This window comes from Phyllobates terribilis, unplaced genomic scaffold (genome assembly GCF_046119375.1).
Source record: "Phyllobates terribilis strain yellow unplaced genomic scaffold, ASM4611937v1 Scaffold_8__6_contigs__length_399053987, whole genome shotgun sequence".
Taxonomy (NCBI): domain Eukaryota; kingdom Metazoa; phylum Chordata; class Amphibia; order Anura; family Dendrobatidae; genus Phyllobates; species Phyllobates terribilis.
Window position 1 is genome coordinate 126,380,391 of NW_027362768.1, and position 25,358 is coordinate 126,405,748.

Consider the following 25,358-nt stretch of genomic DNA (forward strand, 5'->3'; position numbering starts at 1 on the left):
CAGGTGACCCAGGATGGACTCCTGTTGGGACCTCTGACGGGACAGTTCATGACACAGGTCCGAGAGCGAGGGAGCTTGGGTGCCACCGGGTTCCATGGCCCGATCAAACTGTAACGGGTCAGGGAGGCGGAACCTCTGAGCTACTATACAAGGGGGCGGTCCTTGTAAGGGAGCGGGTGGCGACCAGGGAAGACGGGCAGGCAGTCACAGCAGGTGACCGGGACAGTCTCTGAGTGAACGGGCTGGAGGTCACGGCAAGTGACCGGGGCAGTCTCTGGATGAACGGGCAGGAGGTCACGGCAAGTGACCGGGGCAGTCTCTGGATGAACGGGCAGGAGGTCACGGCAAGTGGCCGGGGCAGTCTCTGGATGAACGGGCAGGAGGTCACGGCAAGTGACCGGGGCAGTCTCTGGATGAACGGGCAGGAGGTCACGGCAAGTGACCGGGGCAGTCTCTGGGTAAAGGGTTGGTACGACCTGTGGCGGCTGATGGTAGACGTGAGCTCCCAGGTGAGCAGGCGAGAGTCTCTGGATAAACGGGTGGTCACAGCATGTGACGGCGGAGCCTCCAGGAAGACCAACAGACAGGCGGCAGATGAGCGCTCCCAGGTGAGCGGGCAGAAGTCTCTGGACAGGCGGGTGGTCACAGCACGTGACGGCAGAGTCTCCAGGTAGGCTAGGAGACAGGTAGCAGATGAGCGCTCCCAGGTGAGCGGGCAGAAGTCACTGGACAGGCAGGTGGTCACTGCACGTGACGGCGGAGCCTCCAGGTAGGCTAGCAGACAGGTAGCAGATGTGCGCTCCCAGGTGAGCGGGCAAGCTGATCCATAGACAGACTGACAGGAGTTGGAAGGCAGACCGTCGGACCTCAGGCAAGCAGGCAGGTAGCTGATGTGCGCTCCCAGGTGAGCGGGCAAGCTGGTCCTTAGACAGACTGACAGGAGTTGTAAGGCAGACCGTCGGACCTCAGGCTAGCAGGCAGGTAGCAGGATATCAGGCAGGAATTAGACAGCAGACTGGCAGGTATCTGGCAGGGATCTGGCAGGTAACTGGCAACGGGACCTGAGGGCTGAAGCAGAGTAGTGAACAGTGCTACAACATTGCTCGGGCACCTCCATTTTGGAGGAGGTGCCTTATATATGGTGAAGTCCTCCGGCCATTGGCCGGGGACTCCTTAGAACGGCGCGCGTGGCCCCTTTAAGAGGGAGGGAGAGCGCGCGCGCCCTAAGCACAGTGGCCGGGAAGGAGCGCGCGCTGCCAGCAGAGCGGGAGGAGGACGCCGGGCACGGAGCAGAGAGGTGAGGGGAACAGCGTCCCTGCCTAGCAGAGGGCAGGGACGCCGGCGCTACAGAGGCCAAGGACAAGGCCGTGGTCAATCCGAAATTGTGCCACAACAAACACCCACATTTTCTCGCCTGACCTTCCTGTCCCAATTTCTAGGGGATTGCAGCACACTACTATTTAACCCAGAGCAGTGTCAAAAGGTTGTTGGTTGGATAGCGGATAATGCTTCCAGTCACTTAGCCACCACCACCACCAACCTGTCTTCCACACAGTCAAGTCTCAGTAGCCGTGAGTCTGGACCGCATATTCCTCACCCTGATCCTCCTTCCTCCCACCATGCCAAGTACCCAGAGACAACTGATCCCACACTTGGACACTCTGAAGAGCTGTTCACTTTCCAATTTATAGATTCGGACCACTTGAAGCGGGGCAAGAGGAGATCACGTGTAGTGATGCCCAAATATTTGAGCAGCCACGGTTACACGAAGGCGACGCTTGGAAAGTGTCACAAGAGATGGACGATGATGAGACACAATTGCCATAAAGTCAGGAGGAGGACCAGGGTGTGGAAGTGGAAGACGAGGTGGTGGATGATATAGTAACTGACCCAACCTGGCAGGAGGACATGCAGAGCGAGGACAGCAGCACACAGGGGGAGGGAGGCAGAGCACCCCAACAGGCAGGAAGAAGCAGTGTGGTGGCCGCAGACAGAAGGCAGGCAACCGACCCCCGTAACACCAACACGAAGGAAGTTGCCAGTACAACTGTTAGGTCTTCCAGAGTCTGGTTGTTTTTTAAAGACTCTGCCGAGAACCCCAAAAAGACCATTTGCAACACCTGCCAGGCCAGTATCAGCAGGGGTGGCAAAACGACCAGCCTGACCACCACCAGCATGATCAGGCACATGGCAGCAAAGCACCCGACTTTGTGGGCCGAACCCCAGGGTCCAGGAACAGTGTCTGTGGGTGGCACCATTGCTTCTTCCGCTGTTGTGCATGCAAGCCAATCCCCTGTCCATGGTGCATGCGAAGATGCCTTCTGCCCTGCACCTGTCATTGCACACTCTCAAGTAGCAGCATCAGGAAGCACGTCCATGTCCTTGTCCCAGCTCAGCGTTCAGTTGTCCATACCCCAGTCCTTGGAACGCAAGCACAAATATGCAGCCAACGCCCCACAGGCCACACTACTAAATTCTCACATTTCAAGACTGCTTGTGCTCGAAATGTTGCCTTTTAGGGTCGTGGAGACGGAAGCATTCCGCAACCTGATGGCGGCGGCTGTCCCTCGGTACGCGGTCCCCAGCTGCCACTATTTCTCCCGGTGTGCCGTCCCTGCATTACACAAGCACGTGTCCCAAAACATTAGTCGTGCTCTCAACAACACAGTTACCGGTAAAGTCCACCTAACCATGGACACGTGGACAAGTGCTTGTGGGCAGGGACGGTACATCTCGCTGATAGCACAATGGGTTAACATACTGGAAGCCGGGACCCAGTCGGACCTTGGGATGGAACACGTCCTCCCGACGCCAAGGATTGCGGGCCCTAGGTCAATCAGGGTTGCCCCCATGGTATACAGCTCCTGTACCTCCTCCTCCTCTTCAGCCTCCATCTCCGAAATGACCACATCAGTCACAAGCTGGAAGCACTGCAGCACTGCCTCGGCCAAGCGGCAACAGACTGTGCTGAAGCTAATATGCTTAGGTGAAAAACCGCACAATGCTGAAGAGTTGTGGACAGCTCTGAAAGAGCAGGCAGATCTGTGGCTCACACCGCTGAACCTACAGCCAGGCATGGTCGTGTGTGACAATGGCCGGAACCTGGTGGTGGCTCTGAAGCGAGGCGAGCTCACACACGTACCATGCCTGGCCCATGTGTTTAACCTCATGGTTCAGTGGTTTCTCAAATCCTACCCGGAGCTGCCGGATCTGCTTGTTAAAGTACGCCGCCTGTGTGCCCATTTTAGAAAGTGAGCTACAGCTTCCCCCGCCCTTGCAGTGTTTCAGCAGCATTTGCAGCTTCCGGCTCACAGACTGGTGTGTGATGTCCCCACGCATTGGAACTCTACACTGTAGATGTTGGGAAGGATTTGTGAGCAGAAGAGGGCAGTTGTTGAGTACCAGCATCAACAAGGTCGTCGGTATTCAGTTCAGACTCCAGACATAAGACCTCAGGAGTGGACATGGATGTCAGACATATGTACCATCCTCCAAAACTTTGAGGACTCCACCAAGACGCCATAATTAGCGTCACCATCCCACTTCTCTGTCTTCTGAAATGCTCTCTGCTCACAATCAAAGAGGATGCATTGCAGGCGGAGCACGATGAGATGGAGCAAGGAACCATACAGGATGATTACACACAGCCAAGCCTCATCTCATCCCAACGTGGATTGGGTGACAATGAGGAAGAGGAGGAGGAGGAGGAAGGACAGGAGCTAGTTTCATGCACTATAGACGGTTCAACTGCACAGCTGTCATACAGTTATATGAAAAAGTTTGGGCACCCCTATTAATCTTAAGCTTAATGTTTTCTAAAAATTGGTGTTTTTGCAACAGCTATTTCAGTTTGATATATGTAATAACTGTTGGACACAGTAATGTTTCTGCCTTGAAATGAGGTTTATTGTACTAACAGAAAATGTGCAATCTGCATTCAAACAAAATTTGACAGGTGCATAAGTATGGGCACCCTTATCATTTTCTTGTTTTAAATACTCCTACCTACTTTTTACTGACTTACTAAAGCACTTTTTTTGGTTTTGTAACCTCATTGAGCTTTGAACTTCATAGCAAGGTGTATGCAATCATGAGAAAAACTACTTAAAGTGGCCACTTGCAAGTTGTTCTCCTGTTTGAATCTCCTCTGAAGAGTGGCATCATGGGCTCCTCAAAACAACTGTCAAATGATCTGAAAACAAAGATTATTCAACAAAGTTGTTCAGGGGAAGGATACAAAAAGCTGTCTCAGCGATTTAACCGGTCAGTTTCCACTGTGAGGAACATAGTAAGGAAATGGAAGAACACAGGGACAGTTCTTGTTAAGGCCAGAAGTGGCAGGCCAAGAAAAACATCAGAAAGGCAGAGAAGAAGAATGGTGAGATCAGTCAAGGACAATCCTCAGACCACCTCCAGAGAGCTGCAGCATCAACTTGCTGCAGATGGTGTCACTGTGCATTGGTCAACTATACAACGCACTTTGCACAAGGAGAAGCTGTATGGGAGAGTGATGTGAAAGAAGCCGTTTCTGCAAGAAGTCAATTTCTTTTTGGAAGAAGGTCCTGTGGACTGATGAAACCAAGATTGAGTTGTTTGGTCATACAAAAAGGCGTTATGCATGGCGGCAAAAAAACACAGCATTCCAAGAAAAACACTTGCTACCCACAGTAAAATTTGGTGGAGGTTCCATCATGCTTTGGGGCTGTGTGGCCAATGCCGGCACCGGGAATCTTGTTAAAGTTGAGGGACGCATGGATTCCACTCAGTATCAGCAGATTCTTGACAATAATGTTCAAGAATCAGTGACAAAGTTGAAGTTACGCAGGGGATGGAAATTTCAGCAAGACAATGATCCAAAACACCACTCCAAATCTACTCAGGCATTCATGCAGAGGAACAATTACAATGTTCTGGAATGGCCATCCCAGTCGCCAGACCTGAATATCATTGAACATCTGTGGGATCATTTGAAGAGGGCTGTCCATGCTCGGCGATCATCAAACTTAACTGAACTGGAATTGTTTTGTAAAGAGGAATGGTCAAAAATACCTTCATCCAGGATCCAGGAAATCATTAAAAGCTACAGGAAGCGACTAGAGGCTGTTATTTTTGCAAAAGGAGGATCTACTAAATATTAATGTCACTTTTCTGGTGAGGTGCCCATACTTATGCACCTGTCAAATTTTGTTTGAATGCAGATTGCACATTTTCTGTTAGTACAATAAACCTCATTTCAAGGCAGAAACATTACTGTGTCCAACAGTTATTACATATATCAAACTGAAATAGCTGTTGCAAAAACACCATTTTTATAAAACATTCAGCTTAAGATTAGGGGTGCCCAAACTTTTTCATATAACTGTACCGTCTGTTCAGCGTGGATGGCCAGAGGACAGAGGGGAGGAGGAGGAGAAGAGCATGGTCAGTCATCCTCTTGGTGAGGACACGGAAGTCTTGCCTGTTAGTAGTCTGGCACGCATGGCCGAGTTTATGTTACGCTGCCTTTCTCATGACCCTCGCGTTCTCAAAATTTTGGGTGACAGTTATTACTGGTTGGTGACACTTCTAGACCCACGCTACAAGGAGAACTTGATATCTCTTATTCCTGAGGCGGACAGGTCTACAAAAATTGGGCTGTACCAGAAGGCCCTTGTTGAGGAACTATTAAAAAAATTCCCATCTGAAAATGCTGGTGGCAGAGGGCACACTTCGTTGGACAACCAAGGAGTACAGGCGAGAGAAACAAAACTTCAATCCAGCAGAGGCAGGGAAACACTGTCAAAGTTCTGGGAGAGTTTTCTCAGACCCTCCCATCGGACAGGCCCTGAGGCGCGGGGTACTCTCACAAGGAGTGCAAAGTTTGGGAAGATGCTGAGGGAGTACCTTGCCGACCGTACCAACGTCCTCCGTGATTCCTCTGTGCCTTATAATTATTGGGTATCCAAGCTGGATACGTGGAATGAACTGGCTCTGTATGCCTTGGAGGTCCTGGCCTGTCCTGCCGCCAGCATTTTATCAGAGCGGGTTTTTAGTGCCGCTGGTGGAATTATAACTGATAAGCGCATCAGCCTGTCAACTGAAAATGCTAACAGGCTGACTCTTATAAAAATGAACAACGGCTGGATTGGGCTAGACTTCTCAACACCACCGAATGATAGCAGCATAACATAAACTCCAATACAGTTTCTTTTCTTGGGAAGTGTATTCCTATGCAACTCTTTATAACCTCCATCATAAATAAAACAGGATGTGTCTGATGATGTGTCACACACCACATTGCCAGATAAGGTTGTAAAATGTTAAAATGACATTTCCCGGTGAATGCATTTGTCTTAAAAAAAACGTAAAAAAAACAAAACAATAGAATCTTTCTTTAGTATAAAAAACAGCGTCACCAATTTAACAACAATGTAATCACATTGTTCAGCTCATGCACCTCCTCCTCCATCTCCGAAATGATCACATCAGTCACAAGCTGACAGCACTGCAGCACTGCCTTGACCAAGCGGCAACAGGCTGTGCTGAAGATAACATGCTTAATGCTTAATTGACAAACCGCCCAGCGCTGCAGAGTTGTTGAAAGCTGTAACACAGCAGCCTGATCTGTGGCTCTCACCGCTGAACATACAGCCAGGTATGCTCGTGTGTGACAATGGGCGGAACCTGGTGACGGAGAAATGACAGTCGGGGTAGATACGGTTTCCCTCTATGCCAGTCCTTTCACCGAGATAAAGAATATAGCTGTGGTGAAATACAACTCCCACTGAGAAGCTGTTTCAGATTGAAAAACATTGTACCCACCAGAGGATTTGATTCTGAGGGCTCACCTTTCTCCCTCGCTCAAGAGCCCCATAGCAGCTGCAAAGTTAGCACTATCATGAACTCTCCTGAGGTAGAAGCCAAGGCACACCAGAGGTCCAACCCGGCCAAGAAGCATTCCTGGCTAAGAAAAGTGTGTTGAAAGGTTTCCGGACACTCTATGGCTGCTTTTTTACTGAGGAGGAAACACACGCAAACACAAGGAGAACATACAAAGTCCTTGCAGATGTTGTCCTTGCTGGGATTTGAACCAAGGATCCCAGCACTGCAAGTCTTCAGTGCTGACCACTGATCCAATGTGCTGCCGTTCACCCTCTAATATCTAACAGGCTGGAGAAACTTGCACCTACTGCCACTCTATCTTCAGCTCCTTTGTGAGAAAATGTATTTGGGCAGCCACTCAGTCTACCAAATAAAATTCCTGAGAAGGAAATTTGGGATGGCTTCGCTACTGGTACTGGGGGCAGTGCTAATACCATGGCGTCGTACCATAGTTTGCTGGAAATATTCCAGGCTGGTAGGAGGCAAGCAAATTCCCACAGAAAAGTACCAGCAGTAATGTTCAGGGACCAGCGCTTGTAGAAGACGGAGACAACACTGGGAGAAATAGTGACGGCTGGGTACCGAGTATGGACACGAGGCATGAGGCATGTGGTGGTGAAAACTTCCGCCTCCACGAGCCTTAAAGGCCACATTTCAAGTGAAAGCAACTTTACAGGACTTCCTATGAGAATTGACATGCAGGGTAGATAGGGTTTCCCTCTATGCCAGTCCTTTCACCGAGCTAAATACAACTGTCAGCAAAAAAAAGGTTGTGGACCGGCTCCGTACCGTCCCTGGCCACATTCACCAGTCCACTTGTTTGTGGTTAGGCAGTCCTTCCCAGTCAGTGCACTGAGGAGGGCACCAGTAATGTTGTGGGACCCGTGCTTGTGGAAGGCAGAGGCGATACAGGGAAATATAGTGGCGGCTGGGGACCGAGTATGGACACCCGGCCGCCGCCGGCATGAGATTGTGAAAAGCTTCCGCCTCCACAAGCTTAAAAGGCCATATTTCAAGTTCAAAAAGCTGCCCAGAAATCTGTCAGTTTAGTGTTGCGGCCTGTGGGTGGGTGGGTGGCTGGCTGCATACTTGCACTTGCATTCCAAGTAACAGAAAACTAAGCAGATGGTGGCCTCTATCATCATCATGGCCTCACCTCGGCACTATGAACTCTCCTGGAGGAGAAGCCAGGGCCGGCTGGAGGAGTCTCCAGTTCTCTGGTTGGCCCGTCCAACCCTGCCGAAAAGCAGCCCGGCTAAGAAAAGTGTGGGGGTAGGTTGCAGGACACTCTATGGCTGCTTTTTAAATGTGGATCAGCTATGCTTATGCATGTTATTTCTCAAACCGCATTACAGATCAGGCCATTGCCCAACTCTGTATTCAAGAAATTAAATGCGCAAAGAAAGATGTGTGTGTGTCAAAGCACCACCGACAAGGGCGAGTTGATGTTGGACGAGCTGCCATTGCTTCTGCAACAAGCTGCATTACAGGACTTCCTGTGAGAAATGACACGCATGGTAGATAGGATTTCCCTCTATGCCAGTCCTTTCACCGAGCTAAATACAACTGTCAGCAAAAAAAGTTGTGGACTGGCTCCGTACCATCCCTGGCCACTTTCACCTGTCCACGTGTTTGTGGTTAGGCGGTCCTTCCCAGTAAGTGCACTAGGGAGGGCACGGGTAATGTTGTGGGACCTGTGCTTCTGGAAGGCGGAGGCGAGACCGGGAAATATAGTGGCGGCTGGGGACCGAGTATGGACACCTGGCTGCCGCCGGCATGAGGTTATGAAAAGCTTCCGTCTCCACGAGCCTAAAAGACCACATTTCAAGTGCAAGCAGCTGTCAACAATTTGGCAGTATAGTATTGCAGCTTGTGGGTGGGTGGGTGTTTGGCTGCCGGCATACTTGCGCTTGCATTCCAAGGAATGGGGTAGGGGCAACTGAACACTGCAGTGGGACAAGGACGTGGACGTGATTGTTGCAAGTCTGCAACGACAGGTTCATGGCGGGAGGCATCTTCGCATGTGCCAAGGATCACTTATGATGGGCACACTTTTAGGCAGTGACCTGGGAGTCAGAGATGCTTCCAGAGGTCTTCCCCATGCTGTTCCCATGACTTTTCAGCACTGTATGCATGTGTCTGATGATGTGTCACACACCACATGGCCAGATAAAATTGTAAAATGTTAAAATGAAATTTCCTGGTGAATGCATTTGTCTTGGTTGAAAGCAATGCAAAAGTGCAAAAATGCATCAAAAACACTACGTGTGAACATAGCCCAAGATGTGGAGGAGTATTTTTGTTTTTGGTTATTTATTTTGCTTTATATACATTGTACATGTCATGGAAAGGATGTTCCTTAACATATTTCCCAGGAAAATCCATTTTGGTTTCGTCTTGGTATGTTTTATTGTGAGTCCGTAAAAGTGCTGTAATACTCTGACCACGTTGTTGACAGAAGTGACCTGGGAGTCATAAATGCTTCCAGGGGTCTTCCCCATGCTGTTCCCATATCATTTGAGCACTGTTCCCATCGATTTGGGCAATTTTTAGGCCCTCTGCAGACCGCCGGGGGGAGCCGCCTGAAAAATGCTCGAGTTTCCCATAGACTTACATTGGGCTCGTTGCTCGGGTCGAGCACCTGAGTCTTCCAATTTGCTCGACCCAAGCAACGAGTACCCGAGCATTTTAGTGCTTGCTCATCACTAATCTTCTGAGATGTCCTCCATGTCTCCCACCTTTGTGGTTTCTAAGACAGTAGTGGAGTGTTCTAATACGTATTCTCAGCGGTCAACTGTCTTAACAGTATCTTGCCTTGAATGGTGATGGGTGCTGTAAACCCGAGAGGATCTAAGATGCTGTTCACAACAGGTAAGACTCCTCGTTTGGTGAAGGGTTTAATGCAGACTGACACCTGGAATGAGAATGTGTCCTGCCTATTGTCCCAAAGCAAACCAAGGCTGCGTTGCATAGAAGGAACATCAGAACCCAGATCAAGATCCTTTAAGCTCGTTGTACGGTACTCAGATGGAAATGCCTTTGTTACTTCCTGGCTGATGGAGATGATCTTGTGAGGTCTGAGGTTTGCTGCTAACAACATTTCCTGCATTTTAGAGAGCGGATCAATTGCGCCCTTACTTATGGGTAAAGATTTAAGCACATCATCTACATAGAAGTTCTCCACGGATAAACGAGCATCAGATCCATACTCTCTCACACCTTTCTGAGCTGTCCGTCTCGGTCCATGGATTACCACAGCAGGTGAGGGGCTGTTCCCGAAGACATGTGTAGCACCCTGAGGATTCGGCTGCTACAGGGGTATTGCACCTCAAGCCAGAGGTGTGATATTCCACTCCCGGGTAAGGATGGAGTGTGGAACTGAGCTCAGTAGGCTGCATGCACTACATACATCCCATTTCCGGGGGACAGATCAATGGTACTCCCACTAGATAAATGTGCAGGTACGACAGTGTCTGTCCCTGGCTGGAGTGGGAGGGGGGTGGAACATCCCAGTAGTGTAGGGGCAGATAGGGGGAGCAGTCTGGGTAGAGCTAGGAGCTCATTGGGTGCTGGTCACCTGAGCTCACACATAGAGGGAGTATATAAGGTGGGAACCATCTTAGAACAGGGTCTTTGTAGAGGTTTGGTCAGACAGTCAACAGCCAGTCTTTTGTAGAGGGAGAAGAGCAGAGAAACTCAGCCAGCTCCAAGGCCAAGTGAGAGAGAGGAGAAGAGAAGGACCCAGAGGGGAAGAAGAGGGAACCCCAAGAGCCCAAATACAACCAGAAGGGTGAAGGGTTGGCACAAGGGTACCGGATCCCAAGCTGGTGGAGGGCACTAATCCTCAGCCAGAGACCGGAGGTCGTGGGCAGGATCTGCCACGACCCCCCACCAAATCCACTGCGAAGGCACACCGAGGATAGGGTCAGGGAACCCAGAGACAAGGGTTTTACCAACAAGAGGCCCGAGGGAGCCGGACATAAGTGGATCCCTGGTGGGGAAGGCCAGAGAAAAGGAACGTCAGAAAGGGAGCTCAGGATCACGCTCCAGAATTACTTGGGGGTTGGCCGAGTCCAGGACCTGGTGGACGCAGCACGGCTCGGGCGGTCACTCAAGGCCGGAGTGACCAGCACAACAGCAGTAAGTAAAAACCCTGAACTGCACAGCCCGACTCTGAGTCTCATTACCATCCTCACTGCACCTCCACAACCACCATCCTCTACAACTGACCCCCTGAGGCTATACCCCTCCCGTTGGGGGTTATACTACCAGAGCTGCACACACACCATCAGCCTCAGCGGACCCCTCTGCAGCGGCGGCCGTATTGACCGCAAATCAACGGGTGGCGTAGTCGACACAAAGAACATCCAGCAACATCTGTAAGGACTGCCACACACTGAGCTTGACACCCTGGGCACGGACCGGGTCACCGCCACTCGGAGACTACAACCCCCATCTGATCCGGCTCCGGGTATTCCCCCAAACAGCACTGGCCCAGGGGGCGCGTCAACTTTGGCGTAGTTGGCAGGATTACGTGCCCGCAACAACCGGGTACTGCGTGCCTGAAGAAAAGTTCACCGTTACCTCAAAAAGAAGTCTCCCGCCGGTTCCGGAGGGTCCCCGCCATCGGACCCCATCACCAGTCGCTACCCGCCGATTGTCCGCCATCTGCAGCTTTTTCCCGCCATCCATGGAGTTTCCCGCCACTGGGAGACGATTCCCGCCATTTCCAAAGATTTCCCGCCTTGGAAGAGCGGACGCCATTATGGGCGTGCCAGAGGGTGGCAAGAGGCCACCTCCCATCGTGGGCCAGGTCGAAGAATGGCGCCAAAAGCGGAAACCGCGCCCACCAACAGAGACTGTGATGATAGAAGTGTCGATCAGCGTGAAAGAACTGCCCCTGGAACTGACAATCACCAAGTTGCCCCGGGACCACCCTCAATGGGGGCGGAGACAGAACAAAAGAGCGAAGATGGGTGCAGCCTGGAGGAGTCTGGAGAGAGCGCACCCGGAGACAAGAGGTCTGGAGAGGAGTATGGAGAAAGCATACCCGGAGATGGAAGGCGAGACAGGCAGCACCGACCCAGTGGTCAGGAGCCTGCTGCAAGCAACAACCCCACTAGGCTTAGTGGAGATCCTGGCACAGCTCCCCCGAGACCGGGAGTGTGCACAGACCGCGCTGGAGGGCCTCGCACGGAGGATGGCCCAGGTGCAGCGGGACACGCTGACGGAGTGGAGCCGTGAGATGGCCCAGCAGACCGGAACCCGTCAACGGAGCACGCCACCCGAGACGAGGAGACAGACCGCCTCTGAGGATGGTGCAGGAGGAGTGAAGGCCGGAGACGGCGCCGAGAAGGGAGCTGAACGGACGGAGGCAGGTAAAGGGGACGTCTCTACCCCGAGCCGAGAAACCGTGTACCTGTCCCAGCTCCCCGTCGCAGAGCCCGAAATTCCCCCTGCCGTGCCCGTCGCTGCACCGTCACCGCGCCAGACTAGGCCTCAAGAAGAAGCCGCGGCCGCGACCCCTGTGACGTCACGCGCCTCAACCCTGAGCGCGGCAAAGCAGGAAATACCATCGGCCTGGTCGCAAGGTCTAGAGCCCCCGGGCGCCGCAATTCCAACAGCGCCCCCTACCTCCGCGGAGCCACCGGCCTGGTCGCAGGGCCGAGTAACCCCGGGCGCCGCCGTCCTTACGGTGCCCTTCACCTTTAGGGTGCCCCAAGCCTGGTCGCAAGGCCTGGTCAACCCGGGCGCCGCTACCATCAACGCGCCCTCAACATCTCGAGTGCCGCACCTGGGCGAGGATCTATTTGCCCAGCACACGTGCCCAGATGGGCAGCCTTTTATATGGCCCCAGGAGTACTACCAACTGGAACTCCAAAGAGCAAGGCCCCTGTGCGAGCCCCTGATTCCGGCTCCGAAGCCCGTCAGGAGAACCCCGCTCCCGCTAGAAGAAGCACAATTCGAGTGGGACCCCACCGGAGGAGACCTCATGGGGTTCACTCAAGAAACGCGGGCAGCCGCAGCGGAGCGAGTGGAGTGCTGCCGCCAGCAGTTGGCAGCCTTCGAGCAAGAGCGGAAAGAGAGGCGGATCCGTGAGCAGCGGCTGCAGGAACAGAGCGCAGGGCAGAAGAGCCGGACCAGGAGGAACCCCCGTGCAGCTCATGGTCCCCGTACCACCGGGACTGTGATTAAATTCAACCTGCAGCATGGGTGGGGCTTCATAAGAGACCATCATACCCCCGGCGACGTCTTTGTCACCCGCAGAGACGTAGAAAGCCATCTGCCGGAGGGACACAGAGGTCGTGACCTGTATGTAGGGGACGAGGTCACCTTCACCCGGCACAAGTGTGCCAAAGGACCCTACGCCCTCCATGTACATCGCCTGACGGAGGAGGAGCTGCGGTGTGAGGAGGAGCAAGAGGACCCGGACGGGTCTGAATCTAAAGAAGGAGCAGGAGGACGCCGTCATTAAAGTACGGTAAAGAGACTGTACATAGTTACCCGTCGGGGTACAGTGAACTGTTGCTGCTTTAAATATGTCCCCGTTGGGACAAGAGTGAACTGTTAACCCGTGTGTCCCTTAATCCCACTGACCGAGGACTGAGAGCGGTCATTCCTTCCTTATACCTGGCCGAGGACTGGGAGCGGCCACTTTCCCCCTGTATATAGTTGCGCTTCCTAAGGCGCCCCCTACTGGTTTTATAGGAAACCATTTTCTTCAAGAGACTGTCGCACTTTACCCGGTCACAAGTTGCACCGTGGCCGGAGGAGCAAGAATGTTAACAAGAATATTTATGAAAAAGTTTTATTGATATATATATGATGTTTTATATGTTATTGTTTTATGAAAAAAAAAATAAAAATTGTATGTTTGATGTTTTATTCTCTTACAGCCCGAGGACGTGCTGTGATTTACCAGGGGGTAATGTAGCACCCTGAGGATTCGGCTGCTACAGGGGTATTGCACCTCAAGCCAGAGGTGTGATATTCCACTCCCGGGTAAGGATGGAGTGTGGAACTGAGCTCAGTAGGCTGCATGCACTACATACATCCCATTTCCGGGGGACAGATCAATGGTACTCCCACTAGATAAATGTGCAGGTACGACAGTGTCTGTCCCTGGCTGGAGTGGGAGGGGGGTGGAACATCCCAGTAGTGTAGGGGCAGATAGGGGGAGCAGTCTGGGTAGAGCTAGGAGCTCATTGGGTGCTGGTCACCTGAGCTCACACATAGAGGGAGTATATAAGGTGGGAACCATCTTAGAACAGGGTCTTTGTAGAGGTTTGGTCAGACAGTCAACAGCCAGTCTTTTGTAGAGGGAGAAGAGCAGAGAAACTCAGCCAGCTCCAAGGCCAAGTGAGAGAGAGGAGAAGAGAAGGACCCAGAGGGGAAGAAGAGGGAACCCCAAGAGCCCAAATACAACCGGAAGGGTGAAGGGTTGGCACAAGGGTACCGGATCCCAAGCTGGTGGAGGGCACTAATCCTCAGCCAGAGACCGGAGGTCGTGGGCAGGATCTGCCACGACTCCCCACCAAATCCACTGCGAAGGCACACCGAGGATAGGGTCAGGGAACCCAGAGACAAGGGTTTTACCAACAAGAGGCCCGAGGGAGCCGGACATAAGTGGATCCCTGGTGGGGAAGGCCAGAGAAAAGGAACGTCAGAAAGGGAGCTCAGGATCACGCTCCAGAATTACTTGGGGGTTGGCCGAGTCCAGGACCTGGTGGACGCAGCACGGCTCGGGCGGTCACTCAAGGCCGGAGTGACCAGCACAACAGCAGTAAGTAAAAACCCTGAACTGCACAGCCCGACTCTGAGTCTCATTACCATCCTCACTGCACCTCCACAACCACCATCCTCTACAACTGACCCCCTGAGGCTATACCCCTCCCGTTGGGGGTTATACTACCAGAGCTGCACACACACCATCAGCCTCAGCGGACCCCTCTGCAGCGGCGGCCGTATTGACCGCAAATCAACGGGTGGCGTAGTCGACACAAAGAACATCCAGCAACATCTGTAAGGACTGCCACACACTGAGCTTGACACCCTGGGCACGGACCGGGTCACCGCCACTCGGAGACTACAACCCCCATCTGATCCGGCTCCGGGTATTCCCCCAAACAGCACTGGCCCAGGGGGCGCGTCACATGTACCTTCGTCCGGTAGTCTATGACCTCGTTGTGGACATCATTGTCTTTGTGCCATAGGAATCTGAGGTAGTTTCCACTGTCTTCTCTTGCAGAATTGAACACTGTTGACCCGAGGTTATTATCACGGGATGGGAATATGTTCATGTTGTCAGGGGTTTCTTGCTGCCACTTACTGTCACTCAGCTTCTCTTTCACCCATTAATGATGTGGGTATGGCTGAAAGTAAGTGCTGTGACCATTTGGCAAGACATGAGTCTTAAATGAGAAGATCCTTGTAGGTCTCTTTGTCCTTTCCATGCAGACATCACCTATGATAACCCAGCCTAGATAAAAGCATTGAGAAAATGGAGCATCATGTGGTCCGTTGATTTGCTGACGTATCTTATGTAGCCGCAGAATGTCTCTGCCAAGCAGAATCAGGATATTAGCGTTGTTGTCAAGAGCTGGTATCTAGTTGGCTATAGTCTTTAGATGGGGTGACGAGGAGCAGCCTCTGGAGTTGGGATCTCCTCTTTGTTGGATGGTATCTGGTTGCACTCGACTAAAATGGGTAGGGGTATCTTCACATTGTTCTCAAGAGAAGATACTATGAGACCATTGGCTCTTCTCCCAGAGACCTCTGTAACACCACTACAGGTGCCCCGGGTGTAGGGGTGAGCGTTTCCCTTTAAGTCAAACAGATTAAAGAGTTTTGACCTTGCAAGGGATCGGTTGTTCTGATCGTCCAGAACAGCGTACATTTTTACGGATTTCTCTGGTTGGCCCTTAGGATGCACGTTCACCAGACATATCTTCACACAGGACTTGTCACACAGGTCTTCTGCGCAGACTTCTGTACATGAAGAAGATATTGTGGTAGGACTTGCTGGTTGCTCTGCATTCTCCCCGCGATGTCTTGTGGTGGGGGAAGGCGTAAATGGTGCAGAGTCAGGTTGGGATGGATGGACATCTTGTACGTTGTTCTCATTGTCGCACATTAAAACACTTAATAGAGATTTTACAGTCTTTAGCAAAGTGTTCAGTAGACGCACAACATCTGTAATATACCCCAAACTTCTTTAGAAGCTCCTTGCATTCCTGGAGCGGTTTCTTTCTGAAGCTGATGCACTTCTTTAGGGGATGTCGCATCTTATGAACGGGACACATACGATTAGGATTTTCAACATTTTCACATACCTCACCCTTGTCTGGAGCTGGTGAAGGTGTGGGAAGAACATTAGTCTTCTTCCCTGACACTGGGCTGCTGCGGTTTCAGTTGCTTGAACCTGGACTTTCATACTTGGGAGGGGATGAACCAGGGCCGCTGGGTTCTCCATAGAGAAAGCTTGGGTCAGTCTTACACTCTGCAATATTTTCGATAAACTCGCAGAAATAGGAAAATGGAGGAAAGGAGACTTGTTTTTCCCTTTTGTACTTTGATCCACATGTGGCTCATCTATCTTGGATATTGGGTGGTAGTTTAGAAACTATTGGGTTTACCCCTTGAGCAGTGTCCAGGTGGCTAAGGCCAGGTAGGTGCGTGTCTGCTTTGGCCAGCTGAAGCTCTAACAGAAGGTCACTGAGCTTATGGAATTTTAAACTGTCCTTATTGGATATTTTTGGAAAATCCTCTAGTCATTTGAAAAAGGCGTTTTCTATGGCCTCAGGACTACTATAGCTTCGTTCTAGTCTCTCACATGCAGCAGTGAGACCAGCTATTGGATTACTGATGTGGACAGATCTAAGTCTCTTGACCCGTTCTGTACATTGTGGCCCGAGCCACCTGATCAGCAGATCTAGCTCTTCAGCAGCGGTGATGCCGAGGTCACTAAATGTGGTTTTAAAGGCACATTTCCAACCTCTGTAGTTTTCAACTTGATCATCAAACCTTGTAAGACCGGTCTTAGTTAGTTCACGGCGAATCATGTACCTTGCAAAGGCAGACATGTCAGTATTCTCTGATTTTGGAAAGACGGTTCCTGGCTGAGTAGCATTGTTCATACAGTCTGTGGTTTTTTGACCTAGGAGTGCAGGAAAGTATTGTGCAGTGTAGGCATTCAGTCCAGTAACTGGCTTAATGTGCATAGTTTCTGCCACACATGGAGCTGGAACTATGTGGCTGAACGGAATGTGATAACTTGCCTGCATATTGGTTTGCACGTGCGCTTCTGTGTATAAGGTTTGGTGAGGTGCAGGGGTCTGGTACATTCAGGTGCACAAAGGAGTTTCAGGATGCAGGGTTTGCAGCATGTTGTACTGATCTTGAATGCAGGATGCTGATAAACGCTCTGCACCCTGTTGCCTTAGAGAAACATCTGTGGCATCAGGAATTATTGCTGGAATCAGGGGTGCACTATTTTGGCTTTGTACATAGTCTCTCGTACGCTTAAGGGGGTCTTCAGTATCAAAATCACTTAAACTGATGCTGTCTCTTTGGCGCTCACTGATAGCTTGTTCCAGGACCTTTAACCTTGCCATGGCTGTGGCGTGTTCACATTCCTTCTCTAGGGCCTCTATTTCTGCCCTTTTGCGTGCTGTGCTGGCTTAAATTTCTGCCATCTGGTGTGCTGCGCTGGCTTCCATTTCTGCCTTTTGGCATGCTGTGCTGGCTTCCATTTCTGCCTTTCTGTGCACTGCTTTGGTTGCATCTACTTCCATCTCTGTTTTCTTTTGTGCAAAAGCAGCTTGTACCTTAGTAGCCTCGGCTTCAGCACATGCTCTTAGAAGCTGTTCGCTGAGGGTTGAAGATTTTGAAGAGCATGACTTTATATGATCGCTTAGACTGCCTGGCTGAGCCAGAAATGCGAGATGACATTTTGTCCATTAGTGAAATTCTTGCCTCTGTCTTGGCTTTAATATCACGCACCATGCAATCTCTCTCAGAGTTAAGCTGATGGAAAGCTTGTAGCTCTTTACAGGAAACAGATGTATTAAGTTTTTGTAGAACTGTGACATATTCATTTGTTCTTTTGACATACAGTTGATAATCTGGACACAGTTGTGCAAGGACTCCCTCTTGTGGTAGTTCAAGAGAAGCAGGCTGAGAGATTCTGTTAATGTGACTCAGCAGTTTTTGCCATATATCTGCTATAACACAGGAAAGTTCATGCTTAACGGTTTCAAAGTTCTCTCGAACTTTCCATATAGGTTTTCGATCAAGCCCTATACATTCTTCATCTAACAATGGGTCTGGCAGAGACTGGGAAGTCATTCCCTCAGCCATATTAATTCACAGGGAGAAGGGACACTGGATGATCTCTTATATGATGAGTGTTAGAACCCTCCTGTTTGTTTTTTCCATCTTGTGTTTTGCGGTCACGTGACCATCTGCCTTTATATTCCAGCTCCGCCCTTTTGGCTGTGCTGGACTTCAGTGTTTGACTGTTTCTTTAGCCAGATGCTTCTGTGCCTTTCTCTGTCAGTTCGCTTGGTCCTTCTGGGACCTCTAGTACCTTTTTGTCAGTTTGTCTTTTTGTGTTCTGCAACAACTTCTCTGTTTAGGAGGTGTCCCATTTTTGTCCCAGTCTTTAGTTCTTTTAGGGACCCCTCCCTTTATGCTCTAGGTCTCCGTTCAGACTAGCCGAGGACTAAGGTGGGTCTGTTCACTAGGAACAGGCAGCCCGCTACACTGTAGGGATTCAGCTTAGTCTTACTGTAGGGACAGCGTTCCCTTATCTTTCCTTAGTTCATGTTGCAGATCATAACAGTGTAGTATCGGCATCTCTGCCCTCTGACAGGTGACAGGCAAAGACGCCTTCCCCCTTACCGCCGCGCTCCTGGCCCAGCATCTTCCGGCTCTCCTGCTGCTGCTGCCGGCGCGCGCAGCTTCCCTGGCACTGTGCTTTGGGCACTCCCTTCCTCTTAAAGGGGCCGCGCGCGCAATCCTAAGGAGTCCCCGGCCAATGGCCGGAGGACTTCTCATATAAAAGGCACCTCCTTCAAAATGGAGGTGCCCGTGCAAGGTTGTAGCTCTGTGTACTAACTCGGCTTCAGCCCTCAGGTCCCGCTGTTAGCCTGACTACCAGTCCAGCCCGACAGTCTGCTTACGGTCCAAACCCGCCAGTCTGTCTATGGGCCAGGCTTGCCTGCCTACCCGGAGAATGTACCAGTTACCTGCCGTGCCTACCAGCCAGCCTACCTGGAGGCTCCTGCCAGTTACCCGTGGTGTCTGCCAGTCCGTCTGCCCGGATCACCCGTCAGTCTGCCTGCCGTGCTCATCTGCTTTACCGATCAGTCCCTGCCTTCTGACCCATGGGAGTCACCTGCTCTTGTGGCGCCCAGCTGAGCTTGGTACCACAGATCCTAGAAGGGTGCATTAATGGAATCCTCCACAAGAGGCCCCCATAAACATTCACACATCTCCACCTTCCACCTCAGACCAGCAGAGGGAGCCCGTTAGGGATATAAATAGGGAAGGTGGAGCTAGGCAGTTCAGTTCCTCTGGAGAGTTCAGCAAGTACAGACCTGAATACAGAGTCGAGCTCAGTCTAGCCAGAACAGAGTTCCTGCTCACAGGCAGAGAGGGACAGAGTTCTCAGTTCGGTTCCTGCAGAAGTCTGTCTGCAGAGGTAAGCCCAGTCTAGACTCAGCTGTAGCTCAGAATAGTGAGCTTAAGGTGTGCCGGTGCCATAAGATCGGTGAAGAGCGGCAAGCTGCCGCTAGTGTGTATAGCCTAGTGAGGGCCCGAGTGTGGCCGAAGGCGAGTGGAGAGTGAGTAGCATTGGGGGCAGAGGAGCTTACCCAGCTCACCCTGAAACATATACCGGACATCGGGTCCGAGTTTACCGGGATCTCTACGACCCAGTAAGACATAACCGGAATCCCTGGAGAACTACAGGTCCCAGGTTCACCAGAGAGCTGATACGTAACAGAGCCAGGAGACACATAGGCCCCGTAAGCTGGGAGCGTGCACTCCAAGAGAAGTCCCTACCACAACGTCAGCCGGTGCAGGACAGAGATAAAGTTAGGCCTAGCTTCAGGCAGGTCATAAACTTACTACGCAGAGGCAAGAAACAGGAGGCCCTACACCCACTCATTGGGGAGGATCCAGATATGCACCCTTCACCCTACAGTGCTCCGGGATGTGCCTGAATTACCACCAGTACAAGGTACTGAAGTGACTACCGTGTCTGTCCCTGTTCTTGCTCTGACCCGGCTGGGTCTCGCCTGTCCTGCATCCCCCTCTCCGTACGCTGCCCTGAGGCCTAGCTCCACCTGTGGGGAGCTATACCATCGAGCAGCATTATCACCGGCCTCAGTGGACTGCCGCAGTGCTGGTGATTCTCACCAGAAACCACAGGTGGAGTCACGAACTTTCATAAAATTAACAAACAATCTCCTTTTTAAAGCTGACCCCAGGGTACGGGCCCGGGAGCCGACCACCGCGACATCTCCAAAGGCCAGGCAAAGGCCCGGGTACCGAGTCGTCCCCATCCCCCTGGGTGATTCATCTTTCCTGGCGTCATGAACAGGATCGCGTGCCCACTGCAACGACGGAGTGTTATGCCCGTTGCCACCTGGTACTGTGCGCCTTTAATTAAAAACTGTGTATGTTAAACTGTGGTGAAGATTGCCGCCATTGTTGGCCCTCCGAGTGAGAAGAAGGGCGTAACCGCGGGAAACTGAGGGGCGTACCTGCAAAAGAGCGCGAAGCCCCGGACACGCCCCACGCCTCGTCGTCAAACCAGGAAGCGCTAGGTCCTGGAAGGAGCGTCGCTGAACGCTCTGACGTAGGACGCAAGCGACGCAAGGTCCTGAAGACGACCGTCACCTGCGGAGCTGCGGCCTACCGGAAGAAAAGAAAAGAAGGTAGGCCACGGTTCGCTAGCGGGGCACCAGGATGTCCGAGGAATAGCACGATTCCGGAATACCGGTTAACGGCCCTGATGTTCAACCCACGTCCGACGCTGGGCAGGCCGAGGAGGCCGCTCCACCAGCAGCGCCTGTAACTCCTGTCATCCCCATAACTCTACCGTACATTCCTGGAGCAAAGTGGCTCCCCCAGTACAACGGAAAACCAGATACCCTGTCTGGATTCAAACGGAAGATATGTGGTATCTTGGACATGTACTCTATGACAGGCAAGCAGAGGGCCGCTGTTGTATTAGGACAACTGACTGGTGCTACGGAACGGGAAGTGGAAACATGGTCGGCCGCAGACCTGGAGTCAGTGTCCGCAATCTTTAAAAAGCTACAAACTGTTTTTGAGGATCATACTGAGGCGGACCTCCGGATGAGGTTCTACAACTGTTCCCGACAGCCGGAGGACAATGTTCGGGACTATGCCTGGTGTGTACAAGGGGCCCTGCGGGCTCTGAAACAGGTTAGTCCAACCAGGATCGAAAATGAAAACAAAATGCTGAAGGAACAGTTTGTCCGGGGACTGAGGTCTCCAGAGGAGAGCAGGACTGTACGTTGGTGGTCCTTGGATCATCCAGATGCCACCTTTGACATTCTTAAGGACATGGCTATAAAAGGACTGCAGCCCCTGGAGACAAATGCCATCCTATGTTACCAGGGTGGGGCTACCCCAGTGCCTGCTACACCCACCTTTTCCCCAGTGGCTGCTGAAGCCAAGGTTCCAGCAACATCCCCTAGAGAGCTGGACAGTCTGCGCTCTGAAGTGCGCCAGTTGAGCAAAACCCTGACCACTGTGCTGAGTGCTCTGTAGCTGTGGACGGAGCAGAGGAAGGAGGGAAAATCCTGTTAGCCGATAGCCCTGAGGATGTCCCCTGGATACGAAGGAGGAGGAGGACAACACCACCCTCTACGAGGATCAGTGAACAGCGCCATCCACAGAAGGACCCTGCCTGCTACCGCTGCCGCAAGACTGGACACACCGCCCAGAATTGTCCTTTAAACGAGAAAACCCTGGGGCCGAGGGCCGAGACCCAGGAGTAAATTCCCCAGGCCCCTCAGACTGGTAAAGCAGGTTCGCCGAAGGAAGACCTTTCCTGTCCATTGTGCTGGACGGCATCCTGATGCACGCTCTGCTGGACACAGGATCTCAGGTAACCATAATGCCTGACGTCCTCTACAAGAGGTTCTGGTCCATGGACGAACTAAGCATGCCAGCTCCAAATCTTTCTGTTTATGCCTCAAATGGACTCCCCCTTAACCTAATCGGGGTTAAGAATGTGACAGTAAAGGTGGGGAGAGTGGAGCTGAAGGACCAGGGACTAATTGTAGTAGAGACTAATCCTGATGATACCAATCTGTATATGATACTAGGCACTAACATTGTTGGTAACTGTTTGGGAGAAGTTGTGTTCTTGCTCCAACAGATAGCTGACACTGCCAGACCAGGACAGAGGAGGGCGCTGCAGAAGGAGATCCGAGTCCTGATGTACCAGCAGCAAATAAGGTTAACAGATGGTGAAATCGGTAATGTGCGGGTGACGGACCCCATACCCACTGTGATCCCCCCAATGAGTAAAATGCTTATGTGGTGTAGAGCAGCTATAGGTCTTAGAGGACAGAGCTACCAGGCGGTAGTAGAACCCCTTTGCTCCGAGCACAGACCCACGCTCTTAACCGCCAGAGGAGTGGTAGATGTACGCAATGGGAGGGTGCCCGTCCGTCTTCTCAACTGTGGGGAAGATGAGGTCAGATTGCCACGTTATGCCACTGTTGCCAAATTACATGCTGTAAATAACAACTGCATTCACAAGGCAGAGTCCTTAACTTCACCAGACGAAGTGGAGGATAATGACCCTGCAACCCAGGTGAAGGATTGGTGTCAACAGCTCCATGTTGGGACATACACCACTCCTGCCCATCAGAAACAGGGTGTACACCGGGTGGTTCAAGAATACGCGCAGGTGTTCAGTAAACATCCACTTGACTTCGGGAGGATTAAGGGGGTTCAACACCATATCCCCACAGGTGACCATCCACTCATCAAAGAACGTTACAGGCCTATACCACCAGCACACTACCAGAAGGCTAAGGAAATGTTGTACGACATGAGAAAGGCGGGGGTAGTAAGGGATAGTTGTAGTCCCTGGGCAGCTCCCCTAGTGCTAGTTAGGAAAAAGGACGGGAGCATGAAAATGTGTGTAGATTACCGACAAGTAAATCACATTACACATAAAGATGCATACCCTTTATCACGCATAGAGGAGTCCCTAGCTGCCTTAAAGTCTGCAAATTACTTTTCCACCCTTGACCTCACTAGTGGGTACTGGCAAGTAGCTGTGGCTGAGGAGGATTGGGAGAAGACGGCCTTCACTACCCCGATGGGACTCCGCGAGTTCAACAATATGCCGTTTGGACTCTGCAATGCCCCTGGAACGTTCCAGAGATTGATGGAGTGCTGCCTAGGACACCGCAACTTCGAGACTGTGTTACTATACCTGGATGACGTGATAGTGTACTCCAAAACATATGAGGACCACTTTAAGCACCTGGCAGAGGTATTTGAGTCACTGTCCCGGTACGGGATGAAGTTGAAGCCCTCAAAGTGCCACCTGCTCAAGAGAAAGGTACAGTACCTGTGGCACATTGTCAGTCCGGAAGGGGTAGCACCAGACCCGGAGAAGGTCATTGCAATCCAGAAGTGGCCGGAGCCGAAGAACCTCAAGGAGGTGCGTCAGTTCTTGAGACTGGTAGGATACTACCGGAGGTTTGTAAAAGACTACACCAAGAAAGCAGCTCCTCTGCAAGACCTCCTGGTAGGGCAGTCCCTCAAAGGCAGAAATCCCCCATTCCACTGGGGTAAGGATCAAGCCGAGTCGTTTCAGGAGATGAATGAGATCCTGACGGGCGATGAGATCCTAGCCTACGCTGACTAAAGCCAACCGTTCCTGCTGTATACTGATGCCAGCAACGAAGGACTGGGGCTGTCCTAAGTCAGAAGCAGAATGGCCAAGGGAAAGTGATCGCATACGCAAGCAGGAAGCTCCGCCTGACCGAGAGAAACCCAGAGAATTATAGCAGCTTTAAGTTGGAGTTCCTGGCCTTGGTCTGGGCCATCACTGAAAGGTACAAGCACTGCCTTCACTGATAACAACCCCTTGACCCATCTTGAAACAGCTAAGCTAGGAGCACTGGAACAATGATGGATGGCTCGGCTGTCAAACTACCAATTCACTATTAAATACCGGGCGGGTCGCAAGAACGCCAACGCCGATGCCCTGTCCAGGATGCCTCACCAGTCAGACACAGAAGAAGAAGTGGATGACCTGGAAGAGATTGAGCTACCTGCCTTTCACCGGAATGGGATGATCCATGAGCAATGAGCCTCCAGGAGGCAGCGTGGAAAGACGTTAAACCCCCTGCCTCACCACAGTGACCCGGTTGTCAGCCGCATCAAGGAGCTGATAACCCAAGAAGGTTCCTCCCTGGAAAAAGAAGCGTCTCTGCAAGCGAAGCAGCTGTGGAACGAGAGAAGTCGGCTGTTTATCTACCGTGAGAAACTGTGCCGAAGGTACGTCAATTCAAAAACCCATGAGATGGTATGGCAGATAGTGGTCCCCAAGACAGACATCCAAATGGTGTTGGAGGCCTACCACGATCAGGCGGGGCACTTTTGCTGGAAAAAGCTAGAGACTCTGCTGAAGAGTCGATTCTACTGGGTAGGAATGCGCAGCTCCATTGAGCGGTGGTGCCGGGACTGTGGACCCTGTGGCCTCAGAAGAAAAGACTACAGCAGCCAGAAGGCACCCCTGCAACCCATCAAGACGACTCGACCCCTGGAGATCGTGGCCCCGTGTGAAGCTGACCCCCTGCAGGTCAGGGTACTCTTATGCTCTGACCATGGTGGATCACTACTCACGTTTCCTGGTGGTCGCCCCCGTCAAAGACCTGACGGCAGAGACAGCAGCAAAGACGTTCCAGGCGTATTTCTGTAGACCCCATGGTTATCCTGAGCAGGTGCTGATGGACCAAGGCCCGGCCTTTGAGGCTGAGTTGTTCAAGGAGTTCTGCCATCTATATGGGTGTAAGAAGATAAGAACTACACCGTACCACCCACAAACCAATGGTCTCTGTGAGAAGATGAATAACATCATCATCGACCTGCTAAAGACCATACTACTTGAGGAGAAAAATCAGTGGCCAGACCTTCTACCTGACCTAGTAGATCTGTACAATCACATACCAGTAAGTTCCACCAACTGTACTCCGGCATATCTCATGCGAGCAAGGCCAGGAAAGCTGCCCATGGACCTGGAGCTTGGTGTTGTAGAACCAGAAGCGGATCTGACCACTGAGGACTGGGACACAGCCAGACAGGAGCAGCACAGAAGAGTACAAGCCTGTGTTGAAGACAGTCTCACTCGGGTGAGGGACAAGCAGGAAGCTCAATACAAACAGAGGTGCCCAAGCAGAACCCTTCACACCTGGTGAAGTAGTACTAAAAAG